The 19,447-nt window shown below is 37.2% G+C and overlaps 1 protein-coding gene and 1 pseudogene across 1 annotated transcript in view; both read left to right on the top strand.

The window, feature by feature from the left end:
* DLG2 (discs large MAGUK scaffold protein 2) overlaps window positions 1-19,447 on the top strand; it is a 2,175,716-nt gene that overhangs the window by 638,899 nt on the left and 1,517,370 nt on the right. The window lies entirely within an intron of this gene.
* On the top strand, window positions 7,242-12,261 carry LOC133764870 (large ribosomal subunit protein uL13-like; annotated as a pseudogene).

Raw genomic sequence — 19,447 nt, 5'->3', positions numbered from 1 at the left:
GAAACTCAGAGGAGCAAATAACTAAATTCAATCTTAGTGTGAGGCAGGGTGGATATACAGAGGAAGTGACATTTATGTTGGGCCAAAAGTAGAGATTTCTTTTAGAGGATAAGACAAGTAGAGTGAGAAAAAGAATTATAGGAATAGGGAGTGCCATGTAGATTAGTAAATTACAACAGAGGAGGAGGGAGATGTTGGTATAATTGGGAGAAGCCAGGGAAAGAGGATTTGTAGGAAAGATTTAAGAAATAATGATAAATTATCCAGAAAAGACAAGTGGGGAAAATACCTGAGACATTATTTTGAATTTTACATTTAGGAGTTTCCTAATATCAAATAACATTTTTCAGTATTAGGGAAGAGACAGGAGCTAGTTTCTTATGATGAAAGAAATGGAACTTTATGATGACGATGATGCATGAGGCTTTGACTACTTTTTCAAGAAGATAGTAGAAGGAAGGAGATTGATAGGATGACAACTGGAGAAAGAAGCATGATTTATAAAAGACTTTGAAAATTGGGTAAATTTGATATTTGAGAATGAGAGAAGAATCCAGTAAAGCAAAATGATAAAGGTACTAGTCAAGCAAAAGAGCTACTTTTGTTTAATAAATTAGTGAAATTATTCAGCTGATGAGATATTTATCTACTTTTCCCCTCTCAGTTCTGTCCTTGACTATAAAATCTTATTTAATAGTTAGGAAAATTTAGATAGGAAAAAAGTTCACTTTAATTAAATGTTGCTATTGTTATATGCTTGCAACTGGAAGTCCATCTTTCCAAATTAAAATTATTTTTCACTTTGGATTTTTCACAGCTTTGGATTAATTAATTGTAAATACTCATTTGTCTATTAAGTTTGCTGTCTTGAGGGTAGAAAACCAAGGTTGATTTGGAATTAGATTTCAGTCTTTCACAGGTGCTCAGTTAGTTTCTCAAGAATTGTACTTTTGAGAGTCAATGTAGTACCAGCACCCCATAAGTGCACCCATTCATGTCCCAGCTGCTCCATTTCCAATGCTGATCCCTGCTAATATGCCTGGGAAAGCAATGGAAAATGGCCTAAGGTTGGGTCCCTGTGCCCATGTAGGACACCCGAAGGAAGCTCTGTCTCATCTTTCTACCTTTTAGCAAATTCTAGGAAGATGCTATGGCGAACATTTTCATTAAAGTTACTCACTTTAGAAGCATATATGATGAAAGAGATCTTAGATGAAATGATTGTTTCCCAAATACCAGGGTAGACTCAAAATTGAAAAGGAGAATATAAAAATTATTTTAACCCCAACTCATTTTATACACACACACACACACACTCCATGAGGGGGGAAGAGAATTATAAAGAAAAACATTTGAGTCATTAGCACAAAATATTGTCGAATAAAATGTAAAAATTGTGATTTAATTGGGATGAATACACCTGATGCTAGTAAGAATACATTTCTTGAGCTGATTGGTTGATACACAGAAGTTCATTTTATAGTTTTAAAAAATTCAAATATGTGTTAATTTTTATCTTATAATAAATATCATAATAATAATTGACAATAAAGGGCAGATTCTTACTAGGCTAATCCTCCGCCTGTGGTGCCGGCACACCAGTTTCTAGTCCCGGTTAGGGCGCCGGATTCTGTCCCGGTTGCTCCTCTTCCAGTCCAGCTCTCTGCTGTGGCCCTGGAAGGCAGTGGAGGATGGGCCAAGTGCTTGGGCCCTGCACCCACATGGGAGACCAGGAGGTTATGCGTTATTGGCATAAATATATTAAAGATCATGTATTTCTTCTGAATTCAAATATAAGTCTTCAAAATATTCAAAAGATTTTCAAAAGTTCATGGAGAATATCTATTATGAAAAAAACTATGCATGTATTTAAAAAAATTGAACCAAAATTCACTACTGTATTAACTCCACCTGCCACAAACTTTTGGAATTACTTTCATATATGAAAGCTAATGGTTTAAATAATCTAATGTTTCAGTGTTTCACTTTCTATATTTTTTTCCTCACAGAAAATCAAACTCAATTAAGATCACTCTCTATTTCATTGCTTCTATGCTTACTCCTAAATGATCAATGAACCAGTTAATAAATGTATGTTGGGAAACTACAGTGTAACTCTTACTATGTTAATATGTTCAAAAATATTAATAAGGTAATTATTTGTTGCAAGTTTGCTAAATGTCTGGTGCCCTGCTAAATCTTGTATGCACTGCTCGGTCCCTTATGTACCATTTGACTTCTCACATTTTATAACATGTCTTTTGTTACTGATTCTGAGCTAACTATCACCATACATACTTCTGTTCTTATCTTAATACACAAACTCCAAATTCTTATCTCAAACTATCACCTCACATTAGTGAATAGTCAATGAAAATCAGTATTTTTTTTAGATAATTGTCTTAAAATATCTGCCTTCCAATCCAGCACTAGTATGCTTTCCACTGCCCCTGGAATTCTTTTGCTAATCAGATGCTATCATGGGTATAGACAGTAAAAGAAGCAAAAGTATGAAATCAGTGCTGTATTTCAATGTGCTGCTACTACATTGATCCTTATCAGAATCCATACAAGAAATAATTTTATGGTTTCACTTTATTCCAGAGTAGTTTATCTTGATCTGTTTGGTATTTTGATCTTATTGAAAATACCATGTCGCATTGGATCAGGTCATTGATGTGTCTTTCTCCAATGATAAGCTGCTGATGAATATAGAATCATATTTGTGTCCCTTCATTATATATCCAATAATTAACTGCTACTCTCTTAAAAATAGCATCACTCAGTTTCCATTAAATCTTTCCTACTTTTATTTGTATCCTTTTTATAATATTCAAACTAATCTTCATTTTTTAATTTAAAATTTTGTCATATTTATTTGTCATCTTAAATCCTCTTTTGAATGAGACAACCATGTGAGTTGAGTAACTGTAATTCTATAATTACATAATAATAATTATACAATTCACTGTTAATTTTGGATTTTTTTTTAAAGATGAGAATGTTTAACTTATCCAATGTCTAACAACTGGAAATGGAAACAATGTTCAAATTCAGTCTGGTATTTTGACTTCAAAGACTGTGTAATTTGCATGTCACATTTTTTCTTATATGCATACATCATTTTCTAGACACTGTTCTATGTGCTAGGGATTTAGAATGAATGAGAAGTTCCTTGCCCTATGAGGCCTTTTGTGTTAAGAAGGCAGTACTAGAGTTAAACTTATACAGCTAAGGAATGAAACTTGAAGTCTGCACAAAATCTCAGCACTCTGCTGCTGCAAATGACTGACTTACACTGTGAACATCCTGTACCAGAGCAGGAGATTCTTCTCTACATCCATGTGTATGTGTGACTTAGCATCCCTGAGTTTATGGCTTAAGCAGTGGGTCTTTTATCTCCATTACAGTAGATCCACGCCAAAGAATCATCCTTGCCTGACTCATATGATTCCCAATATTATTGTGCCTAATTTCTAACAATATCTTTCTTCTGCTCCTTCTGAAAATATGGTTGTTTTCCTTTTCAAAGATTTCCTCATTTTACAATCTCATATTTGCTCAATAGTTCTTGACTGGAACAAGAATATGGATCACGTTTTTTTGTATATTATTTATTAAAATCAATCCTCATTAATTCCCTACCAAATGAGAGACTAAGAAGTTTATGTGTATGTAAACGTGTGGTATATGTGTGTGTGTAAACTAAGTACATGCTATAATTTGGGAGCTGAGCATAGAGTTGTACAAAAATATCAGAGGGACTGATCAATTCATAGAGTACATGTGGTATAAAAGAGTATGTGGAGAGGGTTTGGACGAAGCTGGAAGGAAGGGGATAATTCAGAGGAAATTATTTAAGTGAAATGCAAGATAAGATTTCTACCTTTGTAAAACTGTCTCCATAGGAACATAGACCAATTAATATGAAGAATTTAAAAATAACTAAAAGCTAAAATGATGTTATGACCTTGACTATACCAGTAGTTCAGAGAAGAGCAGTGGAGGATGGAAGACAGCAGCTGAGAAATCTTCCCAGGAGGCCAGGGTCGAGAGCCTTTGAAAGAAAGGAAAATTTAATCAGGCAATGAAAGGATGGCATTGTGTACATAGATTTATGGAACTCTGGTGACAATAATTCAATTGAGACTGTTTTCCATAAGCCTCACAGAAAATTGGTTTCATAAAATCCTAAACACTTCTGAGATTGTTCTTACATTTATTATGTATATGATTTATAATATCCAATTGGGCCATAAGCATTCTGAAGACTAGGCTATTTCCTTCATAGCTATTGTATGGCTCAAATGTGCCTAGGACAGTGTGATATGCTAATATTTTTCAATAAGTGCTTAATAATTGACCATATGTTCTTTTACCGAGTAATATTAATATCCACTTGCACAGTTACTATGTCTCAGGCTGATCCACCAGTAACATTTGTAGAGTTGGAAGCAAAAGTGCAAATGGAGGCTATATATCAGATATCAGAAAATTGTATGTTAAGCTAGCAAACTGTTGTTGAATATATTTAATTTTCCCACTTTAATAAATATCTTCTCCAATGAAACTGTAAGGGCAACTTCAAAATAAGATAGAGGAAATTCTGACTCTTGAGTTTCTAACCATAATGTGATGATGTTGGAACAGTGGGCCTCCTGACTTCCTGAGTTCTTGAGCCAAGATCCACTTCATTCTCTTCCCTGTCCCCTCAGACTTCATCTTATATTGGGCCAGGACTCATGCTTAGAGTTCTTGACACTATAGCACATGCTTGTGGGCTACAGTATCTGAGACCTGCACCTCAAACTTGTAAGTACACACACCAATGGGATGTTCTACTGTCAGAAAAAGAATTAGGAATTTTGCTAGGCTCTAGAAGCAGGACCACTTGGGCAAGAGATGCAGGACCTTTCTTGATCGTACTTGAGTGTCAGATGGGCATATCCCTTGATCTTACAATTGCCTGCCTTACCATAGGAGTTCTTGTCTGAAAAGAATCAAGATCAAGCCTTATAAAGCTATAGCCATGGCCGGCGCCGCGGCTCACTAGGCTAATCCTCCGCCTTGCGGAGCCGGCACACCGGGTTCTAGTCCCGATCGGGGCGCCGGTTCTGTCCCGGTTGCCCCTCTTCCAGGCCAGCTCTCTGCTGTGGCCAGGGAGTGCAGTGGAGGATGGCTCAAGTGCTTGGGCCCTGCACCCCATGGGAGACCAGGATAGGCACCTGGCTCCTGCCTTTGGATCAGCGCGGTGCACCGGCCACAGCGCGCCTACCGCGGCGGCCATTGGAGGGTGAACCAACGGCAAAAGGAAGACCTTTCTCTCTGTCTCTCTCTCTCCCACTGTCCACTCTGCCTGTCAAAAAATAAAAAATAAAAAAATAAAAAAATAAAAAAAGCTGTAGCCAGAGGCAGGGTCCCAGTGAGCTCAGGGCTATTATCAAATATTTGCTAAGCATTCGAAAATTTTATCGATATGAAAACTCGACATTTAAGTTGTTTAGTGGTCCACTCGAGTTATGACAGGTAGTCGATAAATGGTGTAATTAGGGCTTGAACCCTAGTCTATGTGGCTACCCGATCTCTCTCTCTTTTTTCTCCACTGCATTGTTTCCTTTTGCCAGGGATTCAAGATTGAATGAGAAAGTCCTTGTCCTATGGAGCCTTTTGTGGTGTAAGGGCAATAATAGAATTAGTAGTTTTGAACAACTTACTTCATCTCTGACTTCTTTTTCTTTCTCCTCTAGTTTTCCACCTAGTGTATGAGAGCAGGGTGAGGGAAGGTGTTAGGGTCGCTAAGCACTAGGAGGGAAAAGGTGAGAGGGGGCTAGGGCATGTGGGAGTTTTGAATTTGAAATTTGCAGGAACCAAAAGTAGAAGAGGAAGAGTCCAGAAAGTGATATCATAGAAAGAGGAAGTGCTAGGGTAACTTTATAGTTTTAAAGGACTGACAGCATCCTTTTAATGTTGAATGTTCCTTCATTTAAGGAGGAATGTGTTTTCACAAGTCATCAGTGTTATTATTTTTATTATAGAATATTATTTAAGCATAGATCAACATAAAACAGCTATAAGTCTTAGTAAACTATAAAAATATAAATTTAGAAAATAAATCAAAGTAAATTTACTATAATCTTTCATTCATTCATTATCTCATCCATCCAGCAAATATTTAGAAAGCACTTATGAGTCAGACACTGGTGCTATAGCAGGAGCAGTGGGGAAGATAGACAAAGTTCATTCTTTGGTATAATTATAAAATACTGCACATCTAAATATGACTCAATTTTCTGACCATTTGTCATGACTCACATTACTGATGACCATTCTATAATATCAGTTGGCTTTTACATGGCAAAAGCATATCATTTCTATTTAAGTTATGATTCATTAGCCATTACAGTGAAGTAATATTTGATACAATACAATTATAATAAGAAGCATAAATGTAGATCCTGAGGTTATGTGTCAGTACTTGATAATAACTTTTCACTAAATGATCCTGAAAAGCTTGTTTACTGAATAGATTGTCATATAAATGAAATATGAAATTAAGAAATAACAGCAATTCTAAAATACATGTGAAAAATCCACAAAAATTTGTTTCAGAAATATTATAACAAATTATTCTTTCTATTTTCTTTCTCTCTCAATCTGAATTTTAATAGATTCTGATCCTATTGAGGGCAAAGACCCACTGCTTTGTGCCTATATTATTAATGTCTTTTGTATATCCAGCTCAAAGTGAATAAATAGACATAGTTTTTGAGTAAATGAACAAGTGAATGAAAAACTCTGGGACCAAAATACATTTTAATTTTTAACTATTGAAGTTTGCCTATCTGATCCTTTTGTTATGTTAGAGACAGATTTCCTCTACTCTTTTAAACATATTGCTGGAAATATATCAATCGATGTATTGTTCATTTAGGATAAGTTATTTTAAAATAACATATATAGAATTTGATAAAGAATTCCTGTCAGTAATGATAATAATTAATAATGCAGTCACTATTAATATTTATTACAAAATTGGCACACTTATCAAAGATAATTTAGAAATCCTAGTATCCCTACCATGAAGAGAAAACTGTTATTTTATAATGTGGTATATTCTTTCAGTATTTTTTCTAATACACACATGTGGAATATATGTATCTATGTTAAAAATGAAAGCCTACTATGTATTCTTTTAAATATAATATACCTAAAACTACTAGGGTTGTGCTGCTGTATACGAAATGCGAGTAAGTCACCAAAATGAAATCTAAATCTAAACTGCCAACATGTAGCTAAAATAGCTATATTCTACAAAGTTTGGAGAACCAAGACTTTCTGGGATCCTAAGTGAGAAAGTAAGGATCAAAAGTGACTAAACCAAAGACTGGAGAATTGGAGTTAGGAGAGAAGCATGATCTTGTTGCCAGGCAACCACCATTCCAGGAGGAGACTTCCAGACAGCACACCTGCTGCTTCCTCCCTTAGCATGACATGTGCAGAAAGCTTGTGAGAATGGCTGGCCACCCTGTGCATACTGACCTCCAAAGTCAGGCGTTTGTGTACTGCCCGTAGAACATGACCCTGACCTTCTCAGCTCAGTGTGCAGCCCAGATGGAAAAGACAGACAGCTCTGAGAATGCCCTTCAGCAAAGCCCCTGTGGGGTCCCAGTGAAACTATGCCAGGGAAGATCTGTCAAGATTTGGCTGTCATTGCCTTTTCCTATCAGTGGCTGCAGTAGGATTGGGGTGGGACCACACTAGACTCAACAAGAAAACCCATAATGGGATGTCTTTTCAGGACTTGGGAGAGAAATGTCTAAGGTAGGGGAGAAAGAGATGAACAAGGTTTATTCCTTCTCCTTCAGGGAGAAAAAACACACAAGATTGCTATAACATTGACAATGTAAATTTCTTGATCAAATTCATAGAAATGGCAAACTCTGCTTCCTTTAAGAATATGACTAATCAGTGTCCCCAAAATGCAGTATTCTGACCACTCTTCAGTGCAATTAATCACTTGCCTGATGCCTGAGTGGTAACTTGGACCGTTTGTACTTTTTCTAATGAACAAGAGAAGAAAACCACAAATTATTGAACTATTATGTGTCCACAATCTCTTAAACACATTTTCAACATCCAAAAAATGCTATAGTTTTCTTTTAAATTTTTAGGTTAAAAAAAGCTTAGATAAATACTGTAAGAAGAGTTGAATCAATCCTTTATACCCTTCAGTTATATTCCCTAGTTGTCAACATTTTGCCATATTCATCTGGAAAATAAAGTGAATTGTGTAAGTTTTCAGCAAACTAGTTTGTCAAAAAAGCTTGACCTGAAAGGTAGCTATATAAAAGTCTTTATTCAATCTACTATAGTATTAATATCCAAATTAGTCATTTCAGAATTCTTAATTATTTTATTATAATATATCTCAAAATAATAATGGTAAGTGTAGGGCCAGATTAGAATTTACTGTTTGACTGTTGAAATCTTTATATATACTAAACTGATTTTCTGTATATAAAGAGAATTGAAAATGAATCTTGATGTGAATGGAAGGGGAGAGGGAGTGGGAAAGGGGAGGGTTGCGAGTGGGAGGGAAGTTATGGGAGGGGGGAAGCCATTGTAATCCATAAGCTGTACTTTGGAAAAATATTCATTAAATAAAAGATAAAAAACAAACAAACAAAAAAATTCTTATGGGGGGGGCATTGTAATCCATAAGCTGTACTTTGGAAATTTATATTCATTAAATAAAAGTTTTTAAAAAAAAGAATTTACTGTTTAAGTGAATCACAATGTGTGTGGCTTTCTTCATCGGCCTCATAGCAAGTGAGAATCTTGTGTAGGTGTCTAAATCAATACCTGAGTCAAGGCTGGATAAAATAAAGCAAAGGAGATATATATGTACTCCATTTCTCCAGCATCCCAGTTAACCCTCAGCATGATGAGTGACATCAGGAATTTTGCCTTAGAAGACTTCCATTGTTCACAGTTTTCCAATACTGCCTTCAGGGTTTATCTGTGTCATTGGCACATTATTTATCCTCTCAAAGCTTTATATTCTTTATCTCTAAAAAGAGATAGTCATTATTACTGTTATTGAGTTACAAAAATTAGAGAGGATAGCACAGGGCCTGTCTTATAGTCCACTGTATTAATGCAAAAAATTTATCACTGTTATATCATCACTTACTAGCCCTGCTTTGCTCCAATAATGACAATGGGTGATTCTCACCAAAGTCTGACTTATATATCCTTCAGCTGTTCTTAGCTATAGTGTTGCCTATTTTCTATAGTAATGGTTTTTAATTTTAATAATGGTTAATTAATTTTCTGAAAATTTCACTGCTAAAATTTCCTGTGTCATCCTGGGACAATCATTTCCTCTTTTTTCTTTAATATTGCAAATTTATAGCTCATTTTAAGTCCCAGTCTCACTATGATGTCTTCACAGATTTTTATAGTCCTCAGTAATGTTGCCATCCAACACATTCTTATTGTATTCACTCTCTTTGTTGGTGTCTGGTACTTGGACTTCATAACATTATAGAGTGCCTTGTTCTTTCAGCTAACTATAGAGGTTAGATCATATCTTTACATTTATTTGTTCCTTTATCAGTGACAAGTCATGATAGCTAGATCCATCTGAATATTTGCATGATGAATATCAGATATTTTAATGTTTTCAGTGGTTTCCTCCTGATAACTTTCAAATTTCATTGAGATTTTTGAAGCTTTAAACTAATGATAGAAAATACAGGACATATGTGTCACTATCTTCCCTCTTCCATAGAAGACATTAAAATCCAATTGTGTTGATCTTTTACAATAAATCCAAATTTAGCCCAGAAGCTTTATAGCTGTGGTAAAAGTACTTGAATTCAAAGCTGAAGATTCAAATGATTTATCCTAGCTACTTCTTTTTTTAAAAAAAGATTTATTCTATTTATTTGAAAGACAGAGTTAGAGAGAGAAGTAGAGACAGAGAAAGAGGTTTTCCATCCACTGGTTCAATCCTCAGATGGCCACAATGGCTGGAGCTGCGCCGATCCAAGCTAGGAGCCAGGAGCTTCTTCCAGGTCTCTCATGGGGGTGCAGGGGCCCAAGGACTTGGGCCATCTTCTACTGCTTTCCCAGGCCATAGCAGGGAGCTGGATTGGAAGAGGAGCAGCCGAGACTAGAACCAGTGCCCACATGTGATGCCGCTACTTCAGGCCAGTCTTTAATTTGCTGCACCACCACGCAGGCTACATCCTTGCTACTTACCATTTCTGCTCCCCAGTGAACACAGGGAGGGCAGAGTGATTTTGGTTAAAGCATAACCAGCCGAGATTAGTTGATGTCCCTAGAATGAGTGAAGGAGGGAGAATCTTACTACTGATTTTTCTAGGAAAGATATATGGAGATAGAATCTATTTTTTTTTTTTTTGACAGGCAGAGTGGACAGTGAGAGAGAGAGACAGAGAGAAAGGTCTTCCTTTTGCCGTTGGTTCACCCTCCAATGGCCGCCGCGGTTGGCGTGCTGCAACTGGCGCACCGCGCTGATCCGATGGCAGGAGCCAGGTGCTTCTCCTGGTCTCCCATGGGGTGCAGGGCCCAAGGACTTGGGCCATCCTCCACTGCACTCCCTGGCCACAGCAGAGAGCTGGCCTGGAAGAGGGGCAACCGGGACAGAATCCGGTGCCCTGACCGGGACTAGAACCCGGTGTGCCGGCGCCGCAAGGCGGAGGATTAGCCTAGTGAGCTGCGGCGCCGGCTTGGAGATAGAATCTAAAATTAAAAGGTTCTTTTTGCCTGTAATTGCAAAATAATTTTAAAAGTAACAAAAACATGAGCAAGAGTTTATTGGCCAGAATTATCAAGATAAACAATTACAGTAGATCTCTCTCTTCCCCCTTCCCTCTCCCTCTCAATATTTTTTATGAGAATTGGCTTACTTGTACATGCTGATGGAGGTCAAAAAGTCTAGCCATCTGCTGTCTGCAGGTTGAACTAGAAAAGTCAATTGTATAATTTAGCCTGACTCCAAAGTCCTGAGAACTAGAAAGAGGGATGAATGGTGCTATTATACATCTTGAAGTCCAAAGTCAGAGAAACAAGAGCTCTGGTAACTGAGGCAGATGTTCATCCCAGCTCAAGAAGAGGGGACAAGAATTCACCTTTTGTCTACATTTTTGGATCCTGAATTTATTGGATGATGCCTTCCTACATTGGTAAGGATGGATCTTCTTAGTCAACTCACTTGAATGCTAATGTATCCCTAAAACATCTTCAGAGACACACTGAGAAATCATGTTTTGCCAGCTATCTTGACATCATTTAGCCCAGTCAGGTTGACATATAAAATTAACTGTCACAAAGAAATTCCTGATTGACAATCACTCTGCAGTGGCTATCACAGGAGTGTTGGAAGGACAAAGTATGAATCAGTGAGAGAACCATCATATTATGGTTTCTGTTGTTATTCATCATATCTGCTTCTGAAAAACTTTCTTCAACTCTCAAGAATAGCCTTTGAGATATTAGATTGGGAGGGCAAACTTTGAATTGGTTAAGTGCAGTTAGGTAATTACGTATAGTAGTTGCTACAGATGTAGTGGTCATGTTTAAAGAAATTGAAATAGAGCTTTTTTTCCCAGGTGGCTGCCGAAGATGGCAGAGGGCAGGTCCTGGTGTTGGATGCCTGGAGCCATCTTTTGGGCCACCTCGCTGCCCTTGTGGCCAAGCAGGTGCTGCTGGGCCACAAGGTGGTGTTCATGTGCTGCAAGGCCATCAATATTTCTGGCAATTTCTACAGAAATTCGTTGAAGTACCTGACCTTCCATCCCAAGCAGACGAGCACAAACCCCTCCCAGGGACCCTACCAGTTTCAGGCCCCCAGTCACATATTCTAATGAACCATGTGAGGAATCTTGCCCCATAAGACCAAGCAGGGCCAGGTGCCCTGGACTCCCTCAAGGTGTTTGATGGGATCCTGCCACCCTATGATGAGAAAAAGCAGATGATGATTCCTACATCCCTCAAGGTCATATGTCTGAAGCCTACAAGAAAGTTTACCTACCTGGGGTTCCAGCCTCATGAAGTTGGCTGGGAGTACCAGGGAGTGACAGCCATACTGGAGGAAAAGAGAAAGCAGAAGGCCAAGATCCATTATAGCAGAGAAGGCAGCTCATGAGGCTATGGAAACAGGCCAAAAAGAACATGGAGAAAAAAATCAACAAATTCACGGAGGTCCTCAAGACCCATGTACTTATAGTCTGAGCCCAATAAAGACTTTATCAAAAAAAAAAAAAAAAGAAAAAAAAGAAAGAAAGAAAAGAAAAGAAATTGGAAGGGGGGGGGGTGGAGGGGTGGGACCGTTGACCAAGGAGACAATCTGCTGTTGTAAAAAAGATATAAGGATGTGCTAGTAGATAAACCTGAATTTGAATTCCTGCTGTACCAATATTTAGAATTGCTACCTTAGGCAAGTAATTTAACTGCTTGAGATTCCTTTTACCAAATGTAAGGATCAAAGCGTGCTACTTGGTAAAGTTTTATTATTGTCCTAGCTTAATGGGAAAATGCTAATTTGATGTTTTCTTGATACTGATTAAGTGGACTGGACATTTAATTGTCCCAAAACTTGTGTGTTAGCATGATCTAACCAATGAAAGCTGACATAATACACATCAAAAGAGGTTACAGAATTAATTGAAGTATCTCAATTGTAATGAACTTCTTTTAGGCTCTTAATGAATATTTTACTATTTTAAAATTTCTGTCTAAGTTGGAATATAACCAGATGGTCAGTGATGAAATTCAAATCCCAACACTTCTCAATATCTATACATGCCAGCATTTTCACTTTCATTATCAGCTCTGCAGATTGGAATTAATAGTTTCGCTTCTTTTAAGGGAAGCTATTTTGCCTTCATTTTTAATTATAACTCCACATCTGGATATTTCCAGTATACTTCTTGGGAGAACAATTTTTATGATTAACAAAATTTTTCTTCTACAATTTTTCCTTCAAGATTTGAACATGAACAGATGGTACTTTTTCAATATCTTTTTTTTAAGATTTTTTAAAAAAATTTTTTGAACTGCATAGTTAGAGAGAGAGAGAGAGCGAGAGAGAGAGAGAGAGAGAGAGCGAGCGCTTTCCTCCGCTGATTTCCTTCCCAAATGACCTCAACCACTGGAGCTGGGCTGATCCAAAGCCAGGAGCCAGGAGCTCCCTACAGGTCTCCAAAGTGGGTACAGGGGCCCAAGCACTTGGGCCATTCTCCACTGCTTTCCCAGGAGCATTAGCAGGGATCTGGATTTGAAATGGAACAGCCAGGGCCGGTGCCACGGCTCAATAGGCTAATCCTCCGCTTATGGCGCTGGCACAGCAGGTTCTAGTCCCAGTTGGGGCGCCGGATTCTGTCCCGGTTGCCCCTCTTCCAGGCCAGCTCTCTGCTGTGGCCCTGGAAGGCAGTGGAGGATGGCCCAAGTCCTTGGGCCCTGCACCCACATGGGAGACCAGGAGAAGTGCCTGGCTCCTGCCTTCGGATCAGCGCGGTATGCCGGCCGCAGCGCAGCGACCATTGGAGGGTGACCTTTCTCTCTGTCTCTCTCTGTCTCTCTCACTGTCCACTCTGCTTGTCAAAGAAAAAAAGAAAAAGGAACAGCCAGGACTTAGAACCAGGGATATGGGATGCCTGCATTGCAGATAGCAGCTTTACCAGCTCTGCCACAGCACTGGCCCTTCCTTATCTTTTCAAAGGTGTTTTGTATGTCTTCCACAGCAGAATCTAAACAGTGAATTTAACTTTGAAAGAGAAAACTGAAAACACTGAAAGAAAAAGTGACTGTATAGTTTCTAGTCTACATTAGTACTTCTTCCTTACAGGAGATTTATTTTCTTCAGTTTAGTTGCATTCTTGGGATTGTGTGGCCTTTTTAAAACCTGAATGAAAATCTGAGTTCATGCACTATTTTTGATAGAAGCTTGAGATCACCTAAAGATTAATAGATTTAAAAAAATTAATTTTGCCTAAGCTATATTTTGAAATATGTATTCCAAATTTATGCAATATCATGTTTAATCTTTTGCATTAGAAATTTAGTAATGTTTATCATGGTTGCATGTGAAGACAAGCAAGGAAACATATTTTTGTCAATCATTCCTTATTAACTTTTCCTATATTATCTTCACCTCTCTATAAACAGCTTGAACTGCTTGAGGGTTTTGTTTTTTTTTTTTTTTTTACTTTTTGACAGGCAGAGTGGACAGTGAGAGAGACAGAGAGAAAGGTCTTCCTTTTGCCGTTGGTTCACCCTCCAATGGCCGCCGCGGCTGGCGTGCTGCAGCCGGCGCACCACACTGTTCCAAAGGCAGGAGCCAGGTGCTTCTCCTGGTCTCCCATGCGGCTGCAGGGCCAAAGCACTTGGGCCATCCTCCACTGCACTCCCTGGCCACAGCAGAGAGCTGGCCTGGAAGAGGGGCAACTGGGACAGAATCCAGCGCCCCAGCCGGGACTAGAACCCAGTGTACTGGCGCCGCTAGACGGAGGATTAGCCTGTTGAGCCATGGCGCCGGCCATGCTTGAGGTTTTAAGTACTTGGCAAATTAAGTAGCTTGGATCTTTCTCCAGTATACTAAGTATGTTCTAATTGTATACAAAGAACACATAACAAAGAATATATAAATGCAAACCATGTCACAAGTTATGACTATGGTTGGCCAAAATCATTTCTGACTACAAGATGTCTGAGAGTCAGCATAGCCGTTGTCCATTGGGCTTTCTAAGGCAGGCATAGGGTCTGCAACATTCCCTTAATAAAAACAACTTTAACCATCTTTCTTGTTCCCTTAAATTCTCCAGCCATAATGGATTGATAGACAATAAAGAAAAGGCTCTTTTCATTTAGTCTTTTAATTAGTCAGTCAACAAATACATATTGTTCCTGTATTACAAAATATAAGCTATAGAAGGACTGAGAAATTTCAAAGTATTCCTGGGAAGCACCTTAGATATGGCTCAGGGCAAAAGGCAGTTGACAAAACTAATGATAAAAAGCTTTTATACACTTGCAGCTAACCTCAGTTTGTATTTCAGTATTACACATCATTCAGTGCTTCCCTGACCTTCCTGGTTAGGATGTTGCTTCTCAAATTTTGAAACTCCTCGAAGGGATTTATGTGTTTGTGAGTTAATCTCCCTTACCATAAGCCCCACGGGAAGAAGACTCTAGTTTTAATCCTTCAATGTCTTGAACCCAACACCATACCTAGGGAATAGTAGGCACTCAATCAATATTTGCAGAGTTGATTTGAATTTTCAAGTGGAGCATCATTTCCTGTCTCTTCTGGATACTATTAAGTCATTCTGTCAGTGGTTATACTTTCTACCTTCTGATGACTTGGAAATATTTCTGTTCAATGGAACTTTAAATCCTTCCCTGGAACACTGTATCTTGAAAGTGTTGATGTTATGATGCTGGTGGCTTTCATTTCTTTTTTTTTTTTTTTTTTGTATGTGGGAATGGTTTTATTTGGGGGAATATTCTGAATCTGAGACTCTAAGGTGAGAAAATAATGAACATTGTTTTGTAGATTGTTACTGTACACACATAATGATTTTGAGGACTGCCTTTTTGGATAGCCTTTAATTACTATTATTTTCTTCTTACAAACTATTCAATTCTGAAGGACTGGAGGTAGGGTCCAAATTTTCTTAGTGAAATTTTCTTGTGTAGAGCCACAGTATACAAATAGGGCTTCAAAAAGTTTCATTTCTAATAGAAGGAACGGTATTTAATGAATTACTATAATGGGCCAAGTATTGCGCTGCACAGTCATTCCATGAGACTGCTTTTAATTCCATTTTACAGATAAGGAAAGCAAGACTGTATGGAACTTTTTGCCCAAAATCTCAGAGCCAGTAATATGGAGAACCAGTATATAAAGTGGAGTCCGTCTGACTGTGATATTCATGCTATGAAACATTTTCCTGTATTGCCTTCATACTATTTGCTTTTGTGCATGCTAGAATATCATTCAATGCTTTAAAACTATGGTTCATTACATTGTTTCCTTAATTCTTGTAAAACCTTTCAAGTCGTTTAAGACAAAATTTTTGCTCTCCACTATTTCAAAAACTTTTGCCATAGTGATGGTCCTTTTAACACCAACAGATATGCTTTCCATTTTACTGTGTCAATTTAGTAAATAATGATGGTTGGGATTATCACAAAGTCTTGTAAAAGCAGTACTGACTTCATTATCCACCTTCAATTGAGCATTTTAAAAACTATTATTGAAAATGAATATGAAATTAGTTGTGTGGTAAGAGAAATGTGTTGATCATGGTTATGTTAAGTGACCTTCCATTTCTATACTGATTTTGAGTTTCCTTAGGACTTTAAAGTTAAAATGCTTGCATAACTCTGAAGATGCTTATGCATAATTTTAAAAAATTTAAATTTCTTTTTCTTCAATCTAAGTATCACATTCCCATTTATATTTTAACACTCTGCTTATAAATTATAATTAATGATTGCTCAGAGACCTTAGGGATTTTGCATTTTTTTTAAATTTTGAGGCAAACCCATCAATTTTAGACTGGATAGGCTAAAGATAAAGTAGTCCAATCTTAAACAAAAAATTCTTAACTGAGATAACTTACATCGATGACTAATATCAGACCATAGCTTCACTTGAAATTAGCATTTTCTTCAAAAATTGTCTATAATAATATTAACTTTCCTCTGAAAAGTAAGATTATTTGTATTTTAATCTGGTTTGTATTTTGACTTTGGGTGGAACAAATCACTCTGAGTATCTTGTGTATGAATAGTTTGTGATCCTCTAAATGCCATTGTTATGAATATAAGATGACTATATTAGGTAAATATAATTATACATATAATTAGAAGGGTCAGAGAAATACATATTTTCATAGAAGTTGTCTCATGGTGCTCTTGTTTCTGTGGACTTAAAACTTTCTGCCCAAAGGATTTACAGAGAACCTAGAGAACACAGATGCTCTAGCATGAGGATACACAGCATTCATTTTGGAGACACAGACCATTTTTACATCACTTCATTTCTGCTCACATGCTGCTGGGTACAATAAAAGAAGCAAAAGAAGCAGCTCAATGGGAAAAACTCAGTCTTTTCAATTCATTGTATTTTGAATAAGCTGTGATTTATCCAAGTATTTTAAGTTAGGAATAATCATCTTAGCACTGATGGGTTGAGTCAAGTATTTGGACTGGTAGTTTTCTTCTAATCATACAGGTTAAGGGATATCATCAGTAGTTAATAAGAATTGGAAGAATGGAGGCTGATATATAAGCAATCAATACCTATTTTAAAAATTCTGCATATAATTCTCACTTTGGAGTATATATTTAATTATGCTCATTAAAACTTTTTGTCATCTTAAGAATGACTTAAGTTGAAGAATCATTGTAAAATCTGTTAGATATCTAAGTATACTTGAACAGTTTTAACTCAGCTGAGCATTATAATCAAGATTCTTATGTGCAAAAAGGAAGACTCCAGGCATATAGCCTGAACCTACCTCCCCCATATTACCCTAAGAGAATGAAAATATTTGATTTACTGAAAACATTTTAAAAGTAAGGCTTCAAATTCCAGTCAGATCTCAGATCACTCAAGGTCACTGAAACAGGAGAGTAAGCAGGAATTTCTCTTATTTCCATGGATCCAGGACCACTGGATACTGTCTTTCTCTGATTGCTCTTTGTACATTTTGCCAATGTTATCATATTCTCCTAGTGTAAGTTTTAAGGATGGACACACACACACACAATAGCAGTGGTGGGGATCTTCCAACTGGTGGACACTCAGGCTTGTAGGAGAAGAGTTCATTGTTATTAGGTTAGAATGTGTTTGTTGTGGTTGTTGTCATTATTATTATTACAGTCCCCTGGGATAGAGAACAGTTCATTTAACTCAGTCATGTGTGCATTTTTAAATACACTTTTGCAAATGTAATTTTAAAGAAATAAAATATAAAGTATGTGTGAGTTTTGGAAACTTTTGGCAATCCTGGACAGCATTTTAGGCTGTCCTCATCCAAGATAGCATTAAAAGCAATCAGAAGTATAGGCCTGCAGGAATTGGCACTTCCACTTACTTTGTTACTTCTTACTTCTGCCTTTCTGATCTCTCTATCAGGCATCACCACTAGATCAGTCTGTCTTGCACAGGGGTTTATACCCAGGGATAATGCCATTACCATTGTGCTTTTTAGAGATGTTTGTTATGCTCTGTTTGTTCTGATGACTAGGGAAAGCTATTCACTTTCAGTGAGAGGAAGCCAGGAGATGCTAAGCGTTCAGCAAGGTTATGAAGCAATCATACATGATTGTCTGCCCAAAACGTCAGTATTATCCCCATTAAGAAACGCTGGGGCTCTTGAATTGTAAACCGTGTTTTGGACTAAGTTATATTTGCCATTTAGAAAGGTTATCTTTAGTTCTAACAATCTACATCAGACTCAAGTCAATGATCAGGCTATGATATCCCTTATTTAATTTCAGCTTGAGAAGAGAGGGATATTTGGCAAAGAGAAATTCAGGAAATATATTTGTCTTATTGTACCCCTTTCCTCTCTTGAATAAGCTGCCCCTAAGAACATGAGTTAGGTGGACTTATGAATACCTGTTTTCCTAAATGTTTCCAGCTACAAGTGAAGTCACCAAAGTAAGAAAAATGAATATTAGTAACATTTATTTTATTGCCCAGCTATATTGTGGGAGTGAGTGTTGCCCCATTCACAGAACACAGCATCTATATAAAGAAAATTTAAAGAAAAGATTCTTGACTGAGGTGAAATATAAAATAGCTACTTTATTTTTCATAAAGGATCTAATCACCTATAGATGGTGAATTTCTTTTTTTAATAAAGTATCCAACTATGGTGAAGGGATGGCAGGAAAGAACTATAGAGAAGCAAAATTTTCAAACCACAGTGGATGGGAGAAATAATGGAGAAAAGTAACAGAAATAGCAACCAAACTGTACACCTGTCAGTTAATTAAGGATTTGAGATTTATCATCACATACTGATCTATTTTGGGAGACTCTAGTTTCCATTCATCTTACTTTAGGTTAAAAAAGAAAGATAAAATAATATATATTCAATTTTCATCCATTCCAAAAACAAAAATATAGTTTCTGATTTGGATACCATCTGACATGTATTGTACATTTTACGTAAGTTTCCCAGATGAGTATTTTATTTATTTGTTTATTTATTTTCAACTTATTTATTTAAGTGACAGAGATACACCTAGAGAGAAACAGATACACAGAAAGCAGAGTTCTCATCCACTGGTTCACTCCCCAAATGCCTGTAATGGCAAGCATTGGACCGGACTGAAGGCATGAACCAGGAATTCAATCCAGGTATTCCATAAAGGTGGCAGGAACCAACTGCCTAAGCCA

The sequence above is a fragment of the Lepus europaeus genome, chromosome 7 (genome assembly GCF_033115175.1).
Source record: "Lepus europaeus isolate LE1 chromosome 7, mLepTim1.pri, whole genome shotgun sequence".
Lineage (NCBI taxonomy): Eukaryota > Metazoa > Chordata > Mammalia > Lagomorpha > Leporidae > Lepus > Lepus europaeus.
The sequence above is the reverse complement of the archived record's forward strand: the minus strand, read 5'-3'. Positions and strand labels throughout refer to the sequence as shown.